We start from the raw sequence: 16,208 nt of genomic DNA, 5'->3' as shown, positions 1-16,208 counted from the left end.
AATTGGTATCTCATCCAACCTACAAACTACTGCCGCTTACCAGCCGCCACCACCACCGCCCACCACAACTACCACCACTACCAGCCCACCACCATCGCTTTGCGTGGTATGTATGCCGGCAGCTGGCCGGGTTCTCCAAGCTGGCTGGCGGTGTATTGGAACCTTGTCAACTTTTAATTAAAGCCTTTTTACTCCACACAGGCTCGCCTTACACCACCAGCACCAGCAACTGGAGCCCAAAAGTTTGCTCAGCGTGAGTTCAAAGTGACTTTCGCATGTTGGGAACTTTTTAATTAACAATGACGCAGGTAAATGGCGGACGGAATACTCCGCTCTGGCCGCGGGAGCTTCTTTTGCAGACAGTTTAAGACGACAATAAAATAAACAGGAAAACTATTAGGTCTCTAATTGTGCGCGGAGATGAGGGTGTGAGGAAGATCTCCCGCCCTGGCGAAAGGAACCGTAAATCTAATTAAAGGAGTTTGTGATAAAGAAAAGAAAATTGTTCGAGGATAAGACAGAGTAGATGAAAGAGCGTCCCGACTCCTGAAGGAGGGAGGGTCGTATGGCGTGACTGTGGCCTTTGTGGTTTTTGGTAAATTGCAGAACATCTTATCCGGCAACCTTGATAGATGGTTGTAGATTTTTTTAGTTAGGCCTCTTTAGTAGATGGTTGTATATTGTATCTTGCTATTTAGTCAAATCGTATTCTATTTCATACGGCAGCTTTGATTAATCGTATTTATTTACATCTGTGAGTGTGGTAAATCGCGGCATTTCGTTCGGCTGCCTTCGTAAATCATAAAATTGTTTTGTCCGTCTGCTTTTGTTTTGTAAATCGTCATAGATATTGTCCGTCTTGTTGCATTATGCTCAGCACCGAATCGCTCGGCCATACAGATGTACATATACCCGCTTCGCCATCGTATCTTCCTCGAACTTTAACGACCACTGTGCCCGGTCTTATGACCCTTGACCGCACGACCCTTGAGCATGATAGTGCGACCCTTGAGCACGCGAGAGGGAGGAGCGGTGTGACGAAAGGAAGTACGGAAGAAAAGTGTTGTAGAACCGAGAATAAACGAAAAGAAATGAGAACAAAAATGACGATGAAGAATACAGAATAATATTCTTTTTTGTTTTAGTTAATTACCATACAAGTTTACTGCTGTATCTCATTAAGAGAAAGCAAATATACCCGGGTTAGGTATTTAGCGAGAAACATAATCCAACAAAGTATTTTTTTTCCTCTAAGACAAGAACACAGAAAAGAGGAAAGAAGAAATAAGAACTAAGGAGGTTAAAGAAACTAGAATGAAAAAATTAATCACCAAGTTAGATTAAGCGGGGAAAGCCTGGCTGGAATGAAGAAGGCGAGTGGTTGGTTGCTTGTGCGGCCACGGCCTTAGAAGAGAGAGAGAGAGAGAGAGAGAGAGAGAGAGAGAGAGAGAGAGAGAGAGAGAGAGAGAGAGGTGATGATGATGATGGAGGGGCATAAGGGTAGATGGGGGCTTGCTCCTGGGTGGGAGGGGAGGCCAGTGTTAGGGAGGGGCGGCCGGGGCCATTAAGTCGTTTATGGCCGTGGTCGTGGTGGTAGCTGGGCAGGACCTAGTAAAATTTATGACAGGTAATGATAACCCGGGCTCCTCCTGAACAATCTCTCTCACAGTTTACCTACTGTCAGGAATCGTTTTCAATTACCATTACATGGGTACGTCTAATTGCTTAATTGACGGTTCTTGGCGCGTGCCCACCGTTTGCTCCGCCCCTGTAATAGTGGACTATCAGATTCCAGGCTCCCGACGAAACCCCCCCCCCTCTCTCTCTCCCCTTCCTCACACCCCCCCAGTTGTGCGTCATCTGAAGGGAAGTGATCTCCCCCTTCTGCGGTGTGGGTCCTCAAGAGATGGTTCTTGAGGTTTACGGATGTAGGTTCTGTGGGAGGTCTTCAGGAGATGGATCATTAGGTTTGCAGAAGTAGATTGTGTGGGAGTTCTTCAAGAGATGTACAGAAGGGGGATCTGAGAGGTCTTCAGTAGATGGTTCTGTGAGCTCTTCTGGAGATAGATCTGTATGTATACAAATGATGGACCTCTATAAGGGAGATTATGGGAGCTCTTAACTACTAATCTTCGAGAGGGATGGGCTACAGTTGTTGGGTTATTGTAGATGTAAGACATACACGTGATTATCTTTTTTTTTTAACGCTCTGAATGCGAAAGTGCGATCATTGAGAACTCCGGTCAGTCCAGAGGCCACGCCGCCAATGCCAGGGGTCTTACCGACGTGCTCGAGGGTCGTGTCGTCGTGCTCGAGGGTCGTACTGTCTTGCTGAAGGGTCCTACCGTCTTGCTGCAAGGTCTTACCCTCATGCTCAAGGGTCGTACCGCCGCGCTCAAGGGTCGTACCGCCTTGCTCCAGGGTCCTCAGTCGTACTCAAGGGTCTTAAAGTCCAAGATGGTGGGAATGAAACGCCAGGGTACAGATTCCTGAGGATCAGTGTTCCCGGCCACTTTCTCTGTAATTAAAGACTTCCGGGCTCAGTAACACGCCAACTGCTTGTTTGGTTGGTTCTTTGTGACGGGAAACGAACGTTTGTGTATCTTCTGGGAGAGCGAATACCTGCAGATTGTTGGATGGTCTGGAGTAAAGAATCCTTTAGAAATGGCAGTTGTTGTTAAGAAGAATCTTTCAATTGTTTCGTCTCCATTATTATTATTATTATTGTTATTATTATTATTATTATTATTATTATTATTATTATTATTATTATTATTATTATCTTAAGTTGATTTTCAAAGGCGATTGCCACCAGGAGTTAATGGGTGTAATATGCCACATGAGTTAATGTTAAGTGAAGAAAGGATGAGTGTCAGTCTTATTGTGCCATGTCTTTTCTTTTTTTTTTTTTTTTTTTTTGACCGCGGCCGTTTTCGAAGAAGTAAATTTCAGAAGAGCTGCTCGAAAGACGAATAAATTTGGAAAAGAAAAAACAAATTATTATTAGTTGATGATTGTCATGGAATATCTAATGATAGGGGCAGGATCCTTGTAGATGGTAGTAGCCAGTGCTGTTGTGACGAAGGGGCTGGGGCAATGGGGTTTTCCGAGGAAGTAGAAATTGTTTCATGCGGTTAATAGCTTACTACTTACGGGATCCGCGTTCTTTTCATAGACGTTCCATCCTTCCTAGGGTGCTTTACTTGTGATTGAAAGCTAAAACAAAGTTGTATTATTTGCTTGTAGCTGTTATTATTGATATGCTAGGGGTAGCTTATGAATCTCCTTTCTGGGAAGCTGGAAGGTGTTACTATCTTAATTTTGAATTTCCTTCATCTATTCTTTTCCACATTACTGATTTTAGTCACGGGCCAAAGCCCACACGAAGATTTAAGCATTTGTGAAATACGAAATAAGGATTAAAGAGAAGTGGAATTAAGAGCGGAATAGGAATCGCTGTCAGAGTATCGGCGTTCATTCCTACAGATCGAATTGGATTGAAGTCTTTCATAACCTTGAGTAGGCCTTACTATTCCTGTTCGCGAAGCTCTTAGTAGCAGCCATGTCTAGATTTTCTCCCTCCGTCCATACTTAAGAACGTCGAGTCAGAAGGCTCATAGCCCGGAAACTACGTGACAGACAAAATGAATCTTGCAGACTTGACCTGATATTACATTCAGGATTTTTAGAGTGAGAGATACACCAAATTATGGCTGTGTGAGTTCATCACTCGAAATCCAAGGGCTCGATCTTTGAGGACCAGGGCAGTACGACCCTTGGGCACGACACTACGACCCTTGGGCACGACTCTACGATCCTTGAGCATGATGACCGGGCCTTTTAAACCCGACGGACATTCGTTAGCGCTTCGTAGGCTGGTGTGGAATGTTAGTCGGTACCTCATTACAATATATAGAGCTTTTTCCATTTGCCCCATGACAGTGTGGAGCTCTTTGATAATAAGGCTGTGGTTGATGTATGTTGTGCAGTGAATTAAGGTATAGTTGATGGTGGTAGTTTGCGGGGCTGTTTGGTGTTTGATGCTCATTATATTGTTTGTGTCAGACTTACACGATTTTTTTTTCCCCACAGTCTGTAGATCTTTACTCCCTTGGATGTGGTTCGTGATGTTGTGTAGAACAATTGACTGCAAATATGTCTCATGATAATTCTATAGGGCTTTGTCTTGTAGTTATGTATTATGATAGATTATGCTCTGTTCTGGTGCAGGATTGCGCGTTTGTGGAACTTTGTTGTATAGTACGAGTGTGTGGAACGTTTTATAGTTGCTCAAGTACGTGTCTTTGTGTGTGAGTGTTTGTTTAGAGTTTTGTTGTTTTGCAAGTGTGTGGAAGTTTTCACTGTAGTTCTTATTTGTGGAACTTCGTTCTGTGGTTCAAGTGTATATGAACTTCCCTCGTAGTTCAAGTGTTGAAACTTTTTCTAGCAGGTCAAGTTTGTGGAACTTTGTCCTGCAGCTCTTGTGTGGAACGTTTTGCTGCATCGTAAGTGTCTGGAAACTTTTCTTATAGCTCTAGTATGCAGAACTCTTTTTCTGTAGTTCAGGTGTGTGGAACTTTTCCCTTGGAGCTTGAGCTCTTGCAGCTTTGTTCTGTGTTGAAGACGGGTGTGTAACGTTATATTTTTCCTTTTTTTGAATTACTAGTTATGATGGAACGTTGTGAGGTATACGAAGGTTCCCCTTGTTAATCTTGAACTTTGGAAGAATAGTTTATCTTGAACTTGTCTCCTGTTGCTAGTAAGACTGAAGTCAACCATGTACTCACGCCCGTCTCAGAAGATATAAAGGCTCTTGAGCGTAATTTCTGTGGAATGAGATGTATTATGTTGTAATTTGTTTAGGAGTGTTAATAACATACGAGATTATTCATGGCTCCCGGGTTCTCCATTTATGAGAATTGTTGTCTGGGGGTTGTGTGTCTGTGTAGCCTCTTACCCACAAGGCGAACGAAGGATGGGACCCTGAATGTGTTCAAGGGGAGACCTGACTGCCTTTGTGTCTGTTGAATGTAGTGCGGGAAGGAGGGGTCTGAGACCTCTCCTTCCCAGTTGCCTGTAGAAGCCATTCTCTGTTACACAGACAGTTTTTGTAGGTGTTGCCTTTTATCTTTTGCACTGACTGGTGTCATTGGTGTAGTGTGTTATCTTTAGCACCGGTTGCTTTCGTTGGCGTCGTCTCTTATGTGTTGCACAGGCCGTTGTCCTATGTGTGGTATGCTGTCTTTTGTTCAGATTGCGCTGTCATTGATGTAGTCTGTTGCATATAGTACAGACTGGTGTCATTGATGCAGTCTTTTATATGTAGCACAGACTGTTGTCGTTAGTGTTGTCTTGCTGTCGTTAGTGTTGCCAGTTGTGTGTAGGCCAAGAAAGGCCAGAGTCTTGAGGTGAGCCGTGCAGCTAGAGAAGTGTGGGTGTTCACAGATGGCCACGAGCAATCACGCTTCCAGTAACCCAGGTCCTCCCTCCCTCGTCCCTCAAATAGCCGGGAACAACGTGCGCGTGTTAAGCTGGTCCAGCCTCCTGACAAGCTAGGGTAGGAGGTCCCGCGCGGTCTCTTGCAGGCCCGGGTCATATCTGGCCGCCTTAAACTTACAATCTCTCTTGATAATAGGTATGAAAGACCTCCCTGGCCAACTGCCCCGCCGGCGTACGGTATAATGGCAGGTTTGAACTTGGCGTTTGCTACCGTTGAATATTATTAGCATCTTTCCGTGCGACTTGTGCAGCGTGTGGATGAAGTTGTTGGCCTGGGGGATGCGGGTTGACGGCTCCTGGAAGCAAAAGGAGGAGGAGGGAGGAGCTGAAGGAGGTGGTGAAGAAGGGTGCGGTGCTTGTAATCCATCCATCGTGTTCATGTTCCCGCGGGTGGAGAAGGCGTGGGGGTCGGCCGGAGGAGGCATGGGGGCGGCCAGGTGGCGCGGTGTGTGTGCGCCTCCCTTCAATAACTCGTCAGAGGGGCGGGGTTGCCTAATGCCGTAATGATGGGGTTGCGGCCACACCGGCTCGCCGGCTCCGCGCCCAACCTGCTATTATCCCTCCCACTAACACCACGATTACCGCTCTTAAATCCCCACCTCCTACTACTGCTGCTGCTCCTGCTGCCGTCTCTTCTCTTCTTCTCTCTCCTGCTGCTGGTGGAGACGATGCTGCTGGTGATATTGATTATGATGTCGATGATGGAGGTGATGTTGCCTCTGCTGTCTGTCTGTCTGTCTCTTTGCTGCTGCTGCTACTCTGTCTATCTTAGTGGTGTCTATCTGTCTGTTGGAGTGCTGCTGCCACTCTGTCCATCTTAGTGGTGTCTGTCTGTCTTGTAGCGCTGCTGCTATTTGTCTGTCCCTGTTGTCTGTATTGCTCCTGTCTGTCTGTCTACCATTGTTTTACTGATGCTGCTGTCTGTCTATCTGTCTACGATTGTTTTGCTAATGCTTCTGTCTGTCTGTCCGTTCTTTTCCTTATTACTGCCGCTGTCTGTGTGTCTATGTCTTTTGGTACTGCTACTCCTGTCTCTCTGTTTGTTTTAGTACTGCTGTTGTCTGTTTGCCTGTCTGTCGGTCTTTGTGCTGTGGTCTGTCTGTCTTTGTCTTTCTGCTGCCGGTGCCTGTGTGTGTTTTGGTGCTGCTGTCTCTGTGTCTGTCTTGATACTGCTGCTGCTTTTCTGTCTTAGTGCTGTTGTCTGTCTGTCTGTCTTGTCATAGTGCTGGTGCAGCTGTTGGTGATGCTGGTGCTTCTCTCGGTAATAGTGTTGGTGTAGCCGTCGGTGTTGGTGATGGTGACGTCGTCGTTGTTGTGAGCTGCCAGTATGACCGCTCTCACCACCACATCCACCACCAACACGTATTTCATGATCTAGCCACGTGACTTGCCACACTTCAGCAGCCAGCCACTTAAACGAACACCGCCACTTGCAGTGCCACCAATCACCATCGCTCCCCTTCACTTGATCCCGAACGAATACGATCACTACTTTTACGTATTGAAATCTCCATATGATTTGAAAGGTATGTCGATGGAATGCATAAATATCTTTACAAACTCATGCACACACACACACACACACACACACACACACACACACACACACACACACATAAACAAATAGTAATCAAACACAAACATTCATAGTGTTGTGGTTAGCGTTCAGACCCATCAGTGTTACTGACCTGGGTTCGAGTCCCGGACAGGTTCCCAGGTAAACTAGTGACTACATTATGAGAAACAACCTCACACACAGCAATAACCCACTGCAGTCAACCAATCGTAGTTTACAAGTGCCCCTTGCCCACCTGAATGTCGTAAACTTCAAAACATCGTGAGCTACATCGGTATGACTACTACATCACTCAGTCGACGCTTAACACTTCATCTTCAGAACGGAGGCCCTAAACTACGGATGCAACAGCAACATTACATAAATCTCACTCGTCAGCGTCTTACTGAAGGCACGATGATAATACTGAAACATTGCCACAACCCTACAAGACTACAGGTAACAGAAGCCATGTACACAAGAGAATATAATCCCTTTATAAATCACCATAGTACAGGATAAGCTCAGACGCAACAATCATTCTCCACTGCACCCTAAATGACCCCACTCTCTACCTTCGCCGGACGGACTTTCCTAGGTGCAGAGACCTCAGGCAAACCCCTCAACCGTTAACCCAACGACTTTGACCTCTACCGACCACGCTACCTCGCATGATCTCCGAGGGAACGCGGTCCACCAATCAACACATTATCTACGTCACTGCTGTCATTTGTAACACTTCAAGATGTGATTCATCCCTGTTTTGTTCTTTATATTGTGTTGTATCTTTTATAATTGATTTGACAGAGGACACGCAGTGTTCGTGTGCCCGAAACGTCTCATGTATTTCAAGAGTAGAATGAAAGTGAATATATGACATTTAATTCACTCTTATCTGATGAAGCAAAACGTTTGGTGAGAAAAATAAAAAAAAAACACAGTATAGTTAGTGATTGTTGAATATGCGTTAGTCTTTAACAAACAATATATATATATATATATATATATATATATATATATATATATATATATATATATATATATATATATATATATACATATATATAATATAATATAAGGGACTCCTCTTTGAGATGTTGCCTTCTGTACTGGAATTAGATTACAGTTAAGGTTGTTCGTCTCTGTTTTCCTGATAGCATTACGAAGACGACGCCTTCGTCAGTTTGTGAGTACTTTAGTGGTGAGGTAGACGGCGCTAGCTAGTTTACTGTTGACGTGTTTGGTTCGTGTTGTGTGGTTGTTGATAGTGGTCACTGGCAAGTTTTGGACAAGAAATTATCACGGTCGTATGCAAGTAATGATAATGACCCATGTAAGCAATTATCCAACAGCGTACATTGATTGAAATTAAAATTCTGCTTAATCTTATCACTTAAGAGTACCATGTTTCATCACAATTAATATGAACCAACGTATCCTTGTTAATGTCACTATCTTCGTGCCAGATATTCAGTTACGAAAACGAGCATAAGGCTTTTAATCCGCCTGAAAGGCAGTGGCTAGCGGACCTTACAAGCCTCAGTCGGTATCTGTAAGGATCAGCTGATGCCTCGGAGGGTACCAGCTGATCCGAGCGCCACCTGACCCCCCGAGAGGGAGGTATTTTGCTGATGTCATTTGCCACATTGGATCACCCGGGGTCCACCCTGCTCCCCCCGGCAGTAAAGGAGAGGCAGGTGCTTCAGGAAGTGTACGTGTCGTTAGTCGAATAGTGTAGGTCATGTTGTTGAGAGAGAGAGAGAGAGAGAGAGAGAGAGAGAGAGAGAGAGAGAGAGAGAGAACCTTCCTAATTTGGTACGAGTAATTACGAATAGAGAGAGAGAGAGAGAGAGAGAGAGAGAGAGAGAGAGAGAGAGAGCCTTCCTAATTTGGTACGAGTAATTACGAATAAATTTTTGACATGAGATAGGGCTTGCATGGAACGGTCATTGTATGAGAGAGAGATAGATAGATAGGTAGATAGATAGAGAGAGAGAGAGAGAGAGAGAGAGAGAGAGAGAGAGAGAGAGAGAGAGAGAGAGAGAGAGAGAGAGAGGGGCAGGTGGGGAAGGATTATGGGAGCCAATTGGCCCAGAACGAGCGAAAGTACGCAGGTCGGCTGGACATGTCCATCTGAGGAAGGTGTTGCTAAACACACACACACACACACACACACACACACACTCTCTCTCTCTCTCTCTCTCTCTCTCTCTCTCTCTCTCTCTCTCTCTCTCTCTCTCTCTCTCTCTCTCTCTCTCTACTCCACAAATGAAATCAGATATGAAAAGGCTTTGCGCTAAGCTGATTATAGCCGCACTATCACAGCGATTCACCCTGTCCTGATTAGGTAACAACTTATATAAATATTGCAACGGTCGTTATCATCTGCGGTGGAGAGTAAATGTTCAGGTAATGGCGTCTCATTTCCTGGGATGACGTCATGGCTAGAGAGAGAGAGAGAGAGAGAGAGAGAGAGAGAGAGAGAGAGAGAGAGAGAGAGAGAGAGAGAGTTTATAGCTATGTTGGGCAAGGTGAGGAATATGGGGCCACCGATGATTGAAGTGACTGATTCTTATAACTCAAGTTCAGCCTCCATACTAAAGCAATTCAAGATGAAATTCCATTTTGTATGTATATATATATATATATATATATATATATATATATATATATATATATATATATATATATATATATATATATATACATATATATTTATATATACTCACAAAACCAATGTACGAGCCAAACTATAGTGTTCACAATCATTGAAGTTTTGATGCAAGTGCGTGGTGCACTGGGGAGTTCCCTCCATGACCGATGGTTGTGTATGATTGAACGCATGAAAGGAATTAATTTCTCCTGGGGTTTCGTTCAACGGAGAGACTGTCTAGGGCATGGCAATCAGCTGCTGGGCTGGAGATTTTTTTTTTCAAAGCCCCGGGGATTTAGGTAGTCTGCATGGAATGCAAAAATTCAGCAGTGAATACTCGAAGAGATTGGATTTTTTTTTGTGTGTATAGTCCTTTAAAAGGGCAATTCGTTCCACGTGGACTGTCGACTGAACTTTGACTGTCGTCCAGTGAGCACTAGTCTCTTGCCTGTCCATCATGGATACAGTCGTCCAGTCTCTTTCTCTTATCACTAAGTGACTGGACCAGCCTGACTTGTAGACTTAAATTGAGCTATTTCCATAGCTTGTGGTTGGTCCAATTTGGTTTGGATGATCATTTGGTCACCTTACAGCAGTTGGTTGGCCCAGTACGGATCAGACGTAGTAACACCGGTGATGATGGTGGTGGTGATGGCGGTGGTGATGGTGACGATGGTGGATTTGCTCTCACCAGTCTGCGAGAAAGAGGATGATTGGCTCAGTTCAGTCCGTGCCATGGTATAAGATTGGTTTGCTCCGGTCCTCAACTGGTGGGATAATTAGTCCACTCCAGTCTGTAACACGAGCAATGATTGGTTCGTTCCAGTATTTGACTGAAAATGATTAGCTCCAGTTTGTAACATATGAAATGATTGGCTCACTCCCCTTTCGTAACATATATTTGCCTTACTCCAGTTTATAAGAACGGAAAAGATTGTCTTTCTAGTTTTTAACATTGGAAATGACTGCCTAACTCCAATATGTAACACAGGAATGATTAACTCATTGTTGAATATCTCGTAGTGAATCTTTTCATATCATATGATGTACGCCGTTGGACCTTTGTTTATTAACACCAGCGGATGTGATGGGTTGGACGGTGTGCGATGAAACAACACGAAATCTTCAGCCAAACATCAGCTGAGCTTCAATTTTTTTTTTTTTTTTTTTTTTTTTTTTTTTTTTTTAGTTGGAAGCTCCAGTCACGAACCCAGAAGTCCATGTTCAGGCCAGAGTTAAATTGAAATGTGACAAGGGTTACAGGGAGAGAAACAAGAGGAGATGAGAAATAGTCTTGAGGATTCTGAAGAAGTGGACAACTTGCCATGTAAAGGGCAGGTCGTTGTTGCCAGGTAAGACACAGCGGTGGTACCGAGTACCAGAGCCTAGAGGTGTTGGGAAAGAAACAGGTATCACATCGGCACACCCTTGAGTTGCTAATGGTCACACGGTGATCATGTGACGCAGTAGCGTGCCAAGTTTTGATTTAACAGGGTCCGACTAAAGGCGGTGGTGCATAAGTAGCCACTTATCGAGTGTAGAAACCAGAGTAATATCTATAGATAAAGGAAAGCGAACCATCTGTCTAGGCGAAGGGCATACTGGTCATGTTTTGACATCAGACTGGAAGAGTTGATAAGTCTGTGACTGCTTTGGACTTGAACTCAGTCATATAAGTATTCAGAGATGGAACCTCCTCAGATGTGAGAAGACGTAGCAACTGTTCAGAAGAGAATTTACGGCATTTGAACAGGATTCTCGTTTCTAAGAGGCAGACATGGCTATGTGTATAATGTGAGGTTGCCAAGATATCTCAAGATGTTCCAGCGAAACCAAGTATGTTTATTGTGTTGGGTGGGTTAGTTGCAGATCCATCAAAAGATATGAGAAAGTTGTGAGGGGTTTTTAGGGAGAGAGAGAGAGAGAGAGAGAGAGAGAGAGAGAGAGAGAGAGAGAGAGAGAGAGAGAGAGAGAGAGAGAGAGGAATTTAAACTTTAGTTTGCAGCTACCCCACTGGGAAATTCTCTCAAGTCTCGAGTTCACAGTAGAAGTTGTGACGAGACAGGACGCAGATCAGGCAAGAGATAATAAAGTGTATATGAAAGAAGTGGTGGAACGTAGTGTTGAGTCGTCAGCGTATGATGTCCTATGGTCGTCTGTTGACGAAAGAGAATCCTTTATGCGATGGAACGAGAGCGTAGCAGACAGGACAGATCCTTAAGGGACACCGCTGTTGATAGGGAAAGAGGCAGAGGTTAGTCCATTGACAATTACAGAGACAGACCGTCCAGAGAAGGAAGATAGTGAGGGAGGAAACCCAAAATAGGGAAGCTTGGAGATGAGACCCCGATGCCACTCTGTCGGTGGCTCTTGATATATCAACGGCTACAACATAGGATTCCCCAAAGTCTCTTGGAGATGATGACCAGACTATAGTAAGATCGGGGGTTCAGGGATATTACAGTTGGCCCACACCCTGCGAAAGCCATCATGATGATCAGAGACAGTGATATTCAAGGTGTTTGAGGAAATGGCATTTCAGGAGAGATTCAAAGAGTTTGGAGACAAGTAGAGGTCAGAGGAACTGGACGATTTTAGGAAGGGTTGGAACAGTCTCCCTTCTCCGGGATAGGCTACTAATACATGTTTCTGAGAAGAGAAAAAGTGTTTTTTTTGAGCAGAGACGGAATAGACGACCAAGCACAGGCGTAAGTTCTGAAGCCATCTGGTCCATGTACCTTGCTTGTACCCAGAGAGAGAAGGGATTTCTACAGCATTATACAAGATCATTGCATAAATATCAAGATGATAATTATAAGTATTATCTGTAACACGATACATGAGTAGTGCCGTAGTGCTTTTCCAAGCTATCTCTTTTAATGCAATAATGATGATAATGATAATACTGCTACTAATGATAATGATAATTATGATAGTAGTTATAACTATAATTATTGTTCTTATTATTATTTGGGTGTTACAGTTTGTGATATGTTTATTTGCTTGTGTGAGTGGGAAGTATATTTGAGATCTATCGTGTTTTAAAGGTTTAAATTAGATTTGTCCAGAACGATTATTAGTTAAGACATAAATAGTATCTCCGTGAGGATTAAGTAGTAATCATAGTTTATCATTTCCCACATGACTGGGTAATGATATCCTCCGAATTGTTTATGAGTCCTTGTCACGACCTCTTGGCATAGGTATTTATGTTCATGTTAAGGAATTAGAATAATTGTTGTGCTCTTCCACGCTCCTCTTCCTCCTCCTCCTCCTTCTATATCCCTTTTGGTTCAAGTTCCTTCTTGATGAATACCGAGCGCGCAAGAGGGTGGCGGTGCTTGTGAGCTTTTAAGTCTGCATATGTCTTCGGGAATTTCTTGGTTTAAGAGGGTAAAGAATTGTGCAAGTGTTACGCCTTTGGCAGAGACGCAGTGTAAGACTTAGGGCTTGTCTGGCTGGCTCAAGGTATATTACATCTGCGTGGAGATGGCGCAGACGTTCCCGAGTCTTACTTAGGTTAATCACTCCGTCCAGATTGGAATATTAGATTTCTGGTGGGTACAGAAGACTGTGTGGGTGGGATGGTGGCGTGGGCCAGGCTGGTGATGGGGGATGGGTTGGGTTCGGTGGTGGACGGGCCTGGCTGGTGGTGGGGTCAATACCCGGTGAGGAGAGTACTTGGTGAAGTTTTCGGGAGATCTTCTACCCCCAACAGCCTGGGCTGCGTTCGGTCTGTTGGGTTGGGTCTTTGGTCGACCAAGCTGTTGGAAGCCGCATCCCGCAGGCTCACCTGGCTCCCCTCACAGCCTGGCTGGTCTGGTGCACTTTGATGCTCTTAAACTATACCATAGTGTTTCGGATGATTGCAAGCAGGATGTTGAAGAGCTTTGGGCCCGGATATTTGAGGTGTATATCGCACCTTTGGATTTCAGACGTAGTATTTCACCAAGTCTTCCATGCCTGTCGTGCCAGTTAAGGATTTCCAGGTATGGATGATGATACACCTCACCCGCATGCGGTCCAGACAGTGTAGCCTTAGAGATATCAGCCGTTTCCAGTGGTACACTTCCTCTGCCACGCTGATATTGGCCGTGAAAGATCTTTGAACACCTGATTCTGCAATTACGCTCCTTTGTACGGTGTGGTCAGAACTGGGCTGGTGGTAGGTTGAACAAAGGTGGTGGCGGTGTGGGCCAGGTCGGTGATGAAGTGGGCTGAGCTGATGGTAGTGTGGGCCGGGCTGGTGATGAAGTGGGCTGGGATGGTGGGTAGGGTGAACCAGGCTGGTATGGTGTGGTTGGCCAGGCTGGTATGGTGGGATGGGCCACCGCTGGCGACATGTCACCCTCCGTCCCTCCCTGGGGCGATCGCTGCAAAAACTAATTACCTGGAATCCATCGCCAGATTAAATAAATGCGATATAATTGGTAAAAATCGTCCACCCAGAATTTTAATTGGCGTCTTCTCTCTCTCCTCTCTCTCTCTCTCTCTCTCTCTCTCTCTCTCTCTCTCTCTCTCTCTCTCTCTCTCTCTCTCTCTCTCTCTCTCTCTCTTTTCTCCGGTTGTAAAAGTGGCCATCTTACCTTGTCTAGATTTTTGTCTTGGGGATGATCATGTGTGTGTGTGTGTGTGTGTGTGTGTGTGTGTGTGTGTGTGTGTGTGTGTAATGGCTAGGTTTAAGTCCATCCCCGGTAACTCCCCCCCCCCCCCGCCCCCACCCCTCACCCTGCCTAGCCTGACTCAGCCATTGCTGTCTTAGTCTTGCCCAGCGGTGCAGCATCAACACGCCCTTTGACCTTTAGTAAGGGGGATAACCAGTGGGTCTTTAAACGGGAGCGTCGCCTCTAGCGGTCCGGTGGCATAGCACGTCCCTTGTTCCCCGACTCTCCTCCTCCTCCTCCCGCCCACCTCCTCCGCAGGGTAGTGTTGTTGATAAGGCAATTTTCTCCCCCTTTCAACACGCGCTCTATTAAGTCTAAAACCTTGACAGAATCTTCCCCGGTGATGCAGGCCGTGCGCCGGAGGGCCTTGTATAGCCCAGGGTCGGACCATCGCTGGGGAGATTCCGTTAAATTATATACACAATCGGTTGAGAATATGCTCCTCTTCTGCGTTCTTCTTTCCTCATCTCTTTGTCGTCTCCTTCCTCATGGTAGTTGGAGGTTGACGTGGCGGGTATCATCGCGTGAAGTGTCGCCGTTCTGCTACGCGCAGTTATCTACATGTGATTACCTGTTTGAACTTAATTGCCTAACTAGAGAGGGAATTCGACGCTCGTGAGGCCCTATCTCTTGAACTACAGCTTTTTGTATTTCTGTATGCTGTCCAGTTTCATTTTCTCCATAACTCTGTTGGGTTTCGTTATTGTCGGTGCAATGGAGCTATCTTCATTTCTGTAGGGGTAGGAGGGCGTACTGACACGTTATCAAAGGTGAACTGGTACGTAATCAAAGGAAGAACAAGAGTTAAGGAGTTTACACACACACACACACACACACACACACACACACACCTACACAAGGTATCAACGATTGTCTTTGCAACAAATCTCGTATCATGACTTTCATGTTTGAGTTTCCAGGAAATAATTTTCATATCTTCCTCGCAGGTACGTCTTTGGGTAGTTTTGAGATGCAGTCTGCGTGCCACGCTGCAAGGGGGTGAGTATTTTTGGAATTTGATTTCTTGAGAAGTTTGTTTTGTTTTATTCCCAGATATCATTATTATTTGTTTGTGTCTTTGTTTTACTTCGCCTTTTTTTCAAGGTTAACCCTTGTATTTTTCAATTGTTTCTTGTACATTTGTTAATCGTAGATAATGTATTCTCTCACATTTTCAATATGCGTATTTCTGTCATATGTTATCTGTATGCATATTTTTATTATGTGTTTGTGGTAAGTTTATATATATATATATATATATATATATATATATATATATATATATATATATATATATATATATATATATATATATATATTGTAGTAAGGTCACAGTGCTGCCTGTGATCCAATATTTGCTGATAACTATACGGAAAAATGAAACACGATGAGTCCCGAGTGCACTTTCGTGTATTACATTATGTATAACATTATCATATATTATATCTTCTCCCATGAAGATGTAATATACGAAAGTGCATTCGGGACTTAACGTATTTCATTTTTCCTCACTATATATATATATATATATATATATATATATATATATATATATATATATATATATATATATATGAATATGCATGTATTTGTATTTGCCTGCAGAGGTAAGCGACATCCTCACTACCTAAAAAACTATATCATTGAGTATGTTCGCCATAATGTTAGCTTGACTGATCGGTTGGTGTTGTGAAGGGAAGGGGGCGGGCTCGATTGTATGTGTGTGAGGCTTCATTGTGTAGTACTTACACGACTTCATACATTCCAGTAAATCCAGACCGTCACCCACCGTCCTGAGGATGCACGCCGTAGATCCCTCGTCCCCGAGGTGCAGTTC

Source organism: Panulirus ornatus, chromosome 41 (assembly GCF_036320965.1).
Source record: "Panulirus ornatus isolate Po-2019 chromosome 41, ASM3632096v1, whole genome shotgun sequence".
In the NCBI taxonomy this organism is placed as follows: Eukaryota; Metazoa; Arthropoda; class Malacostraca; order Decapoda; family Palinuridae; genus Panulirus; species Panulirus ornatus.
Note: the sequence above shows the minus strand (reverse complement) of the source record.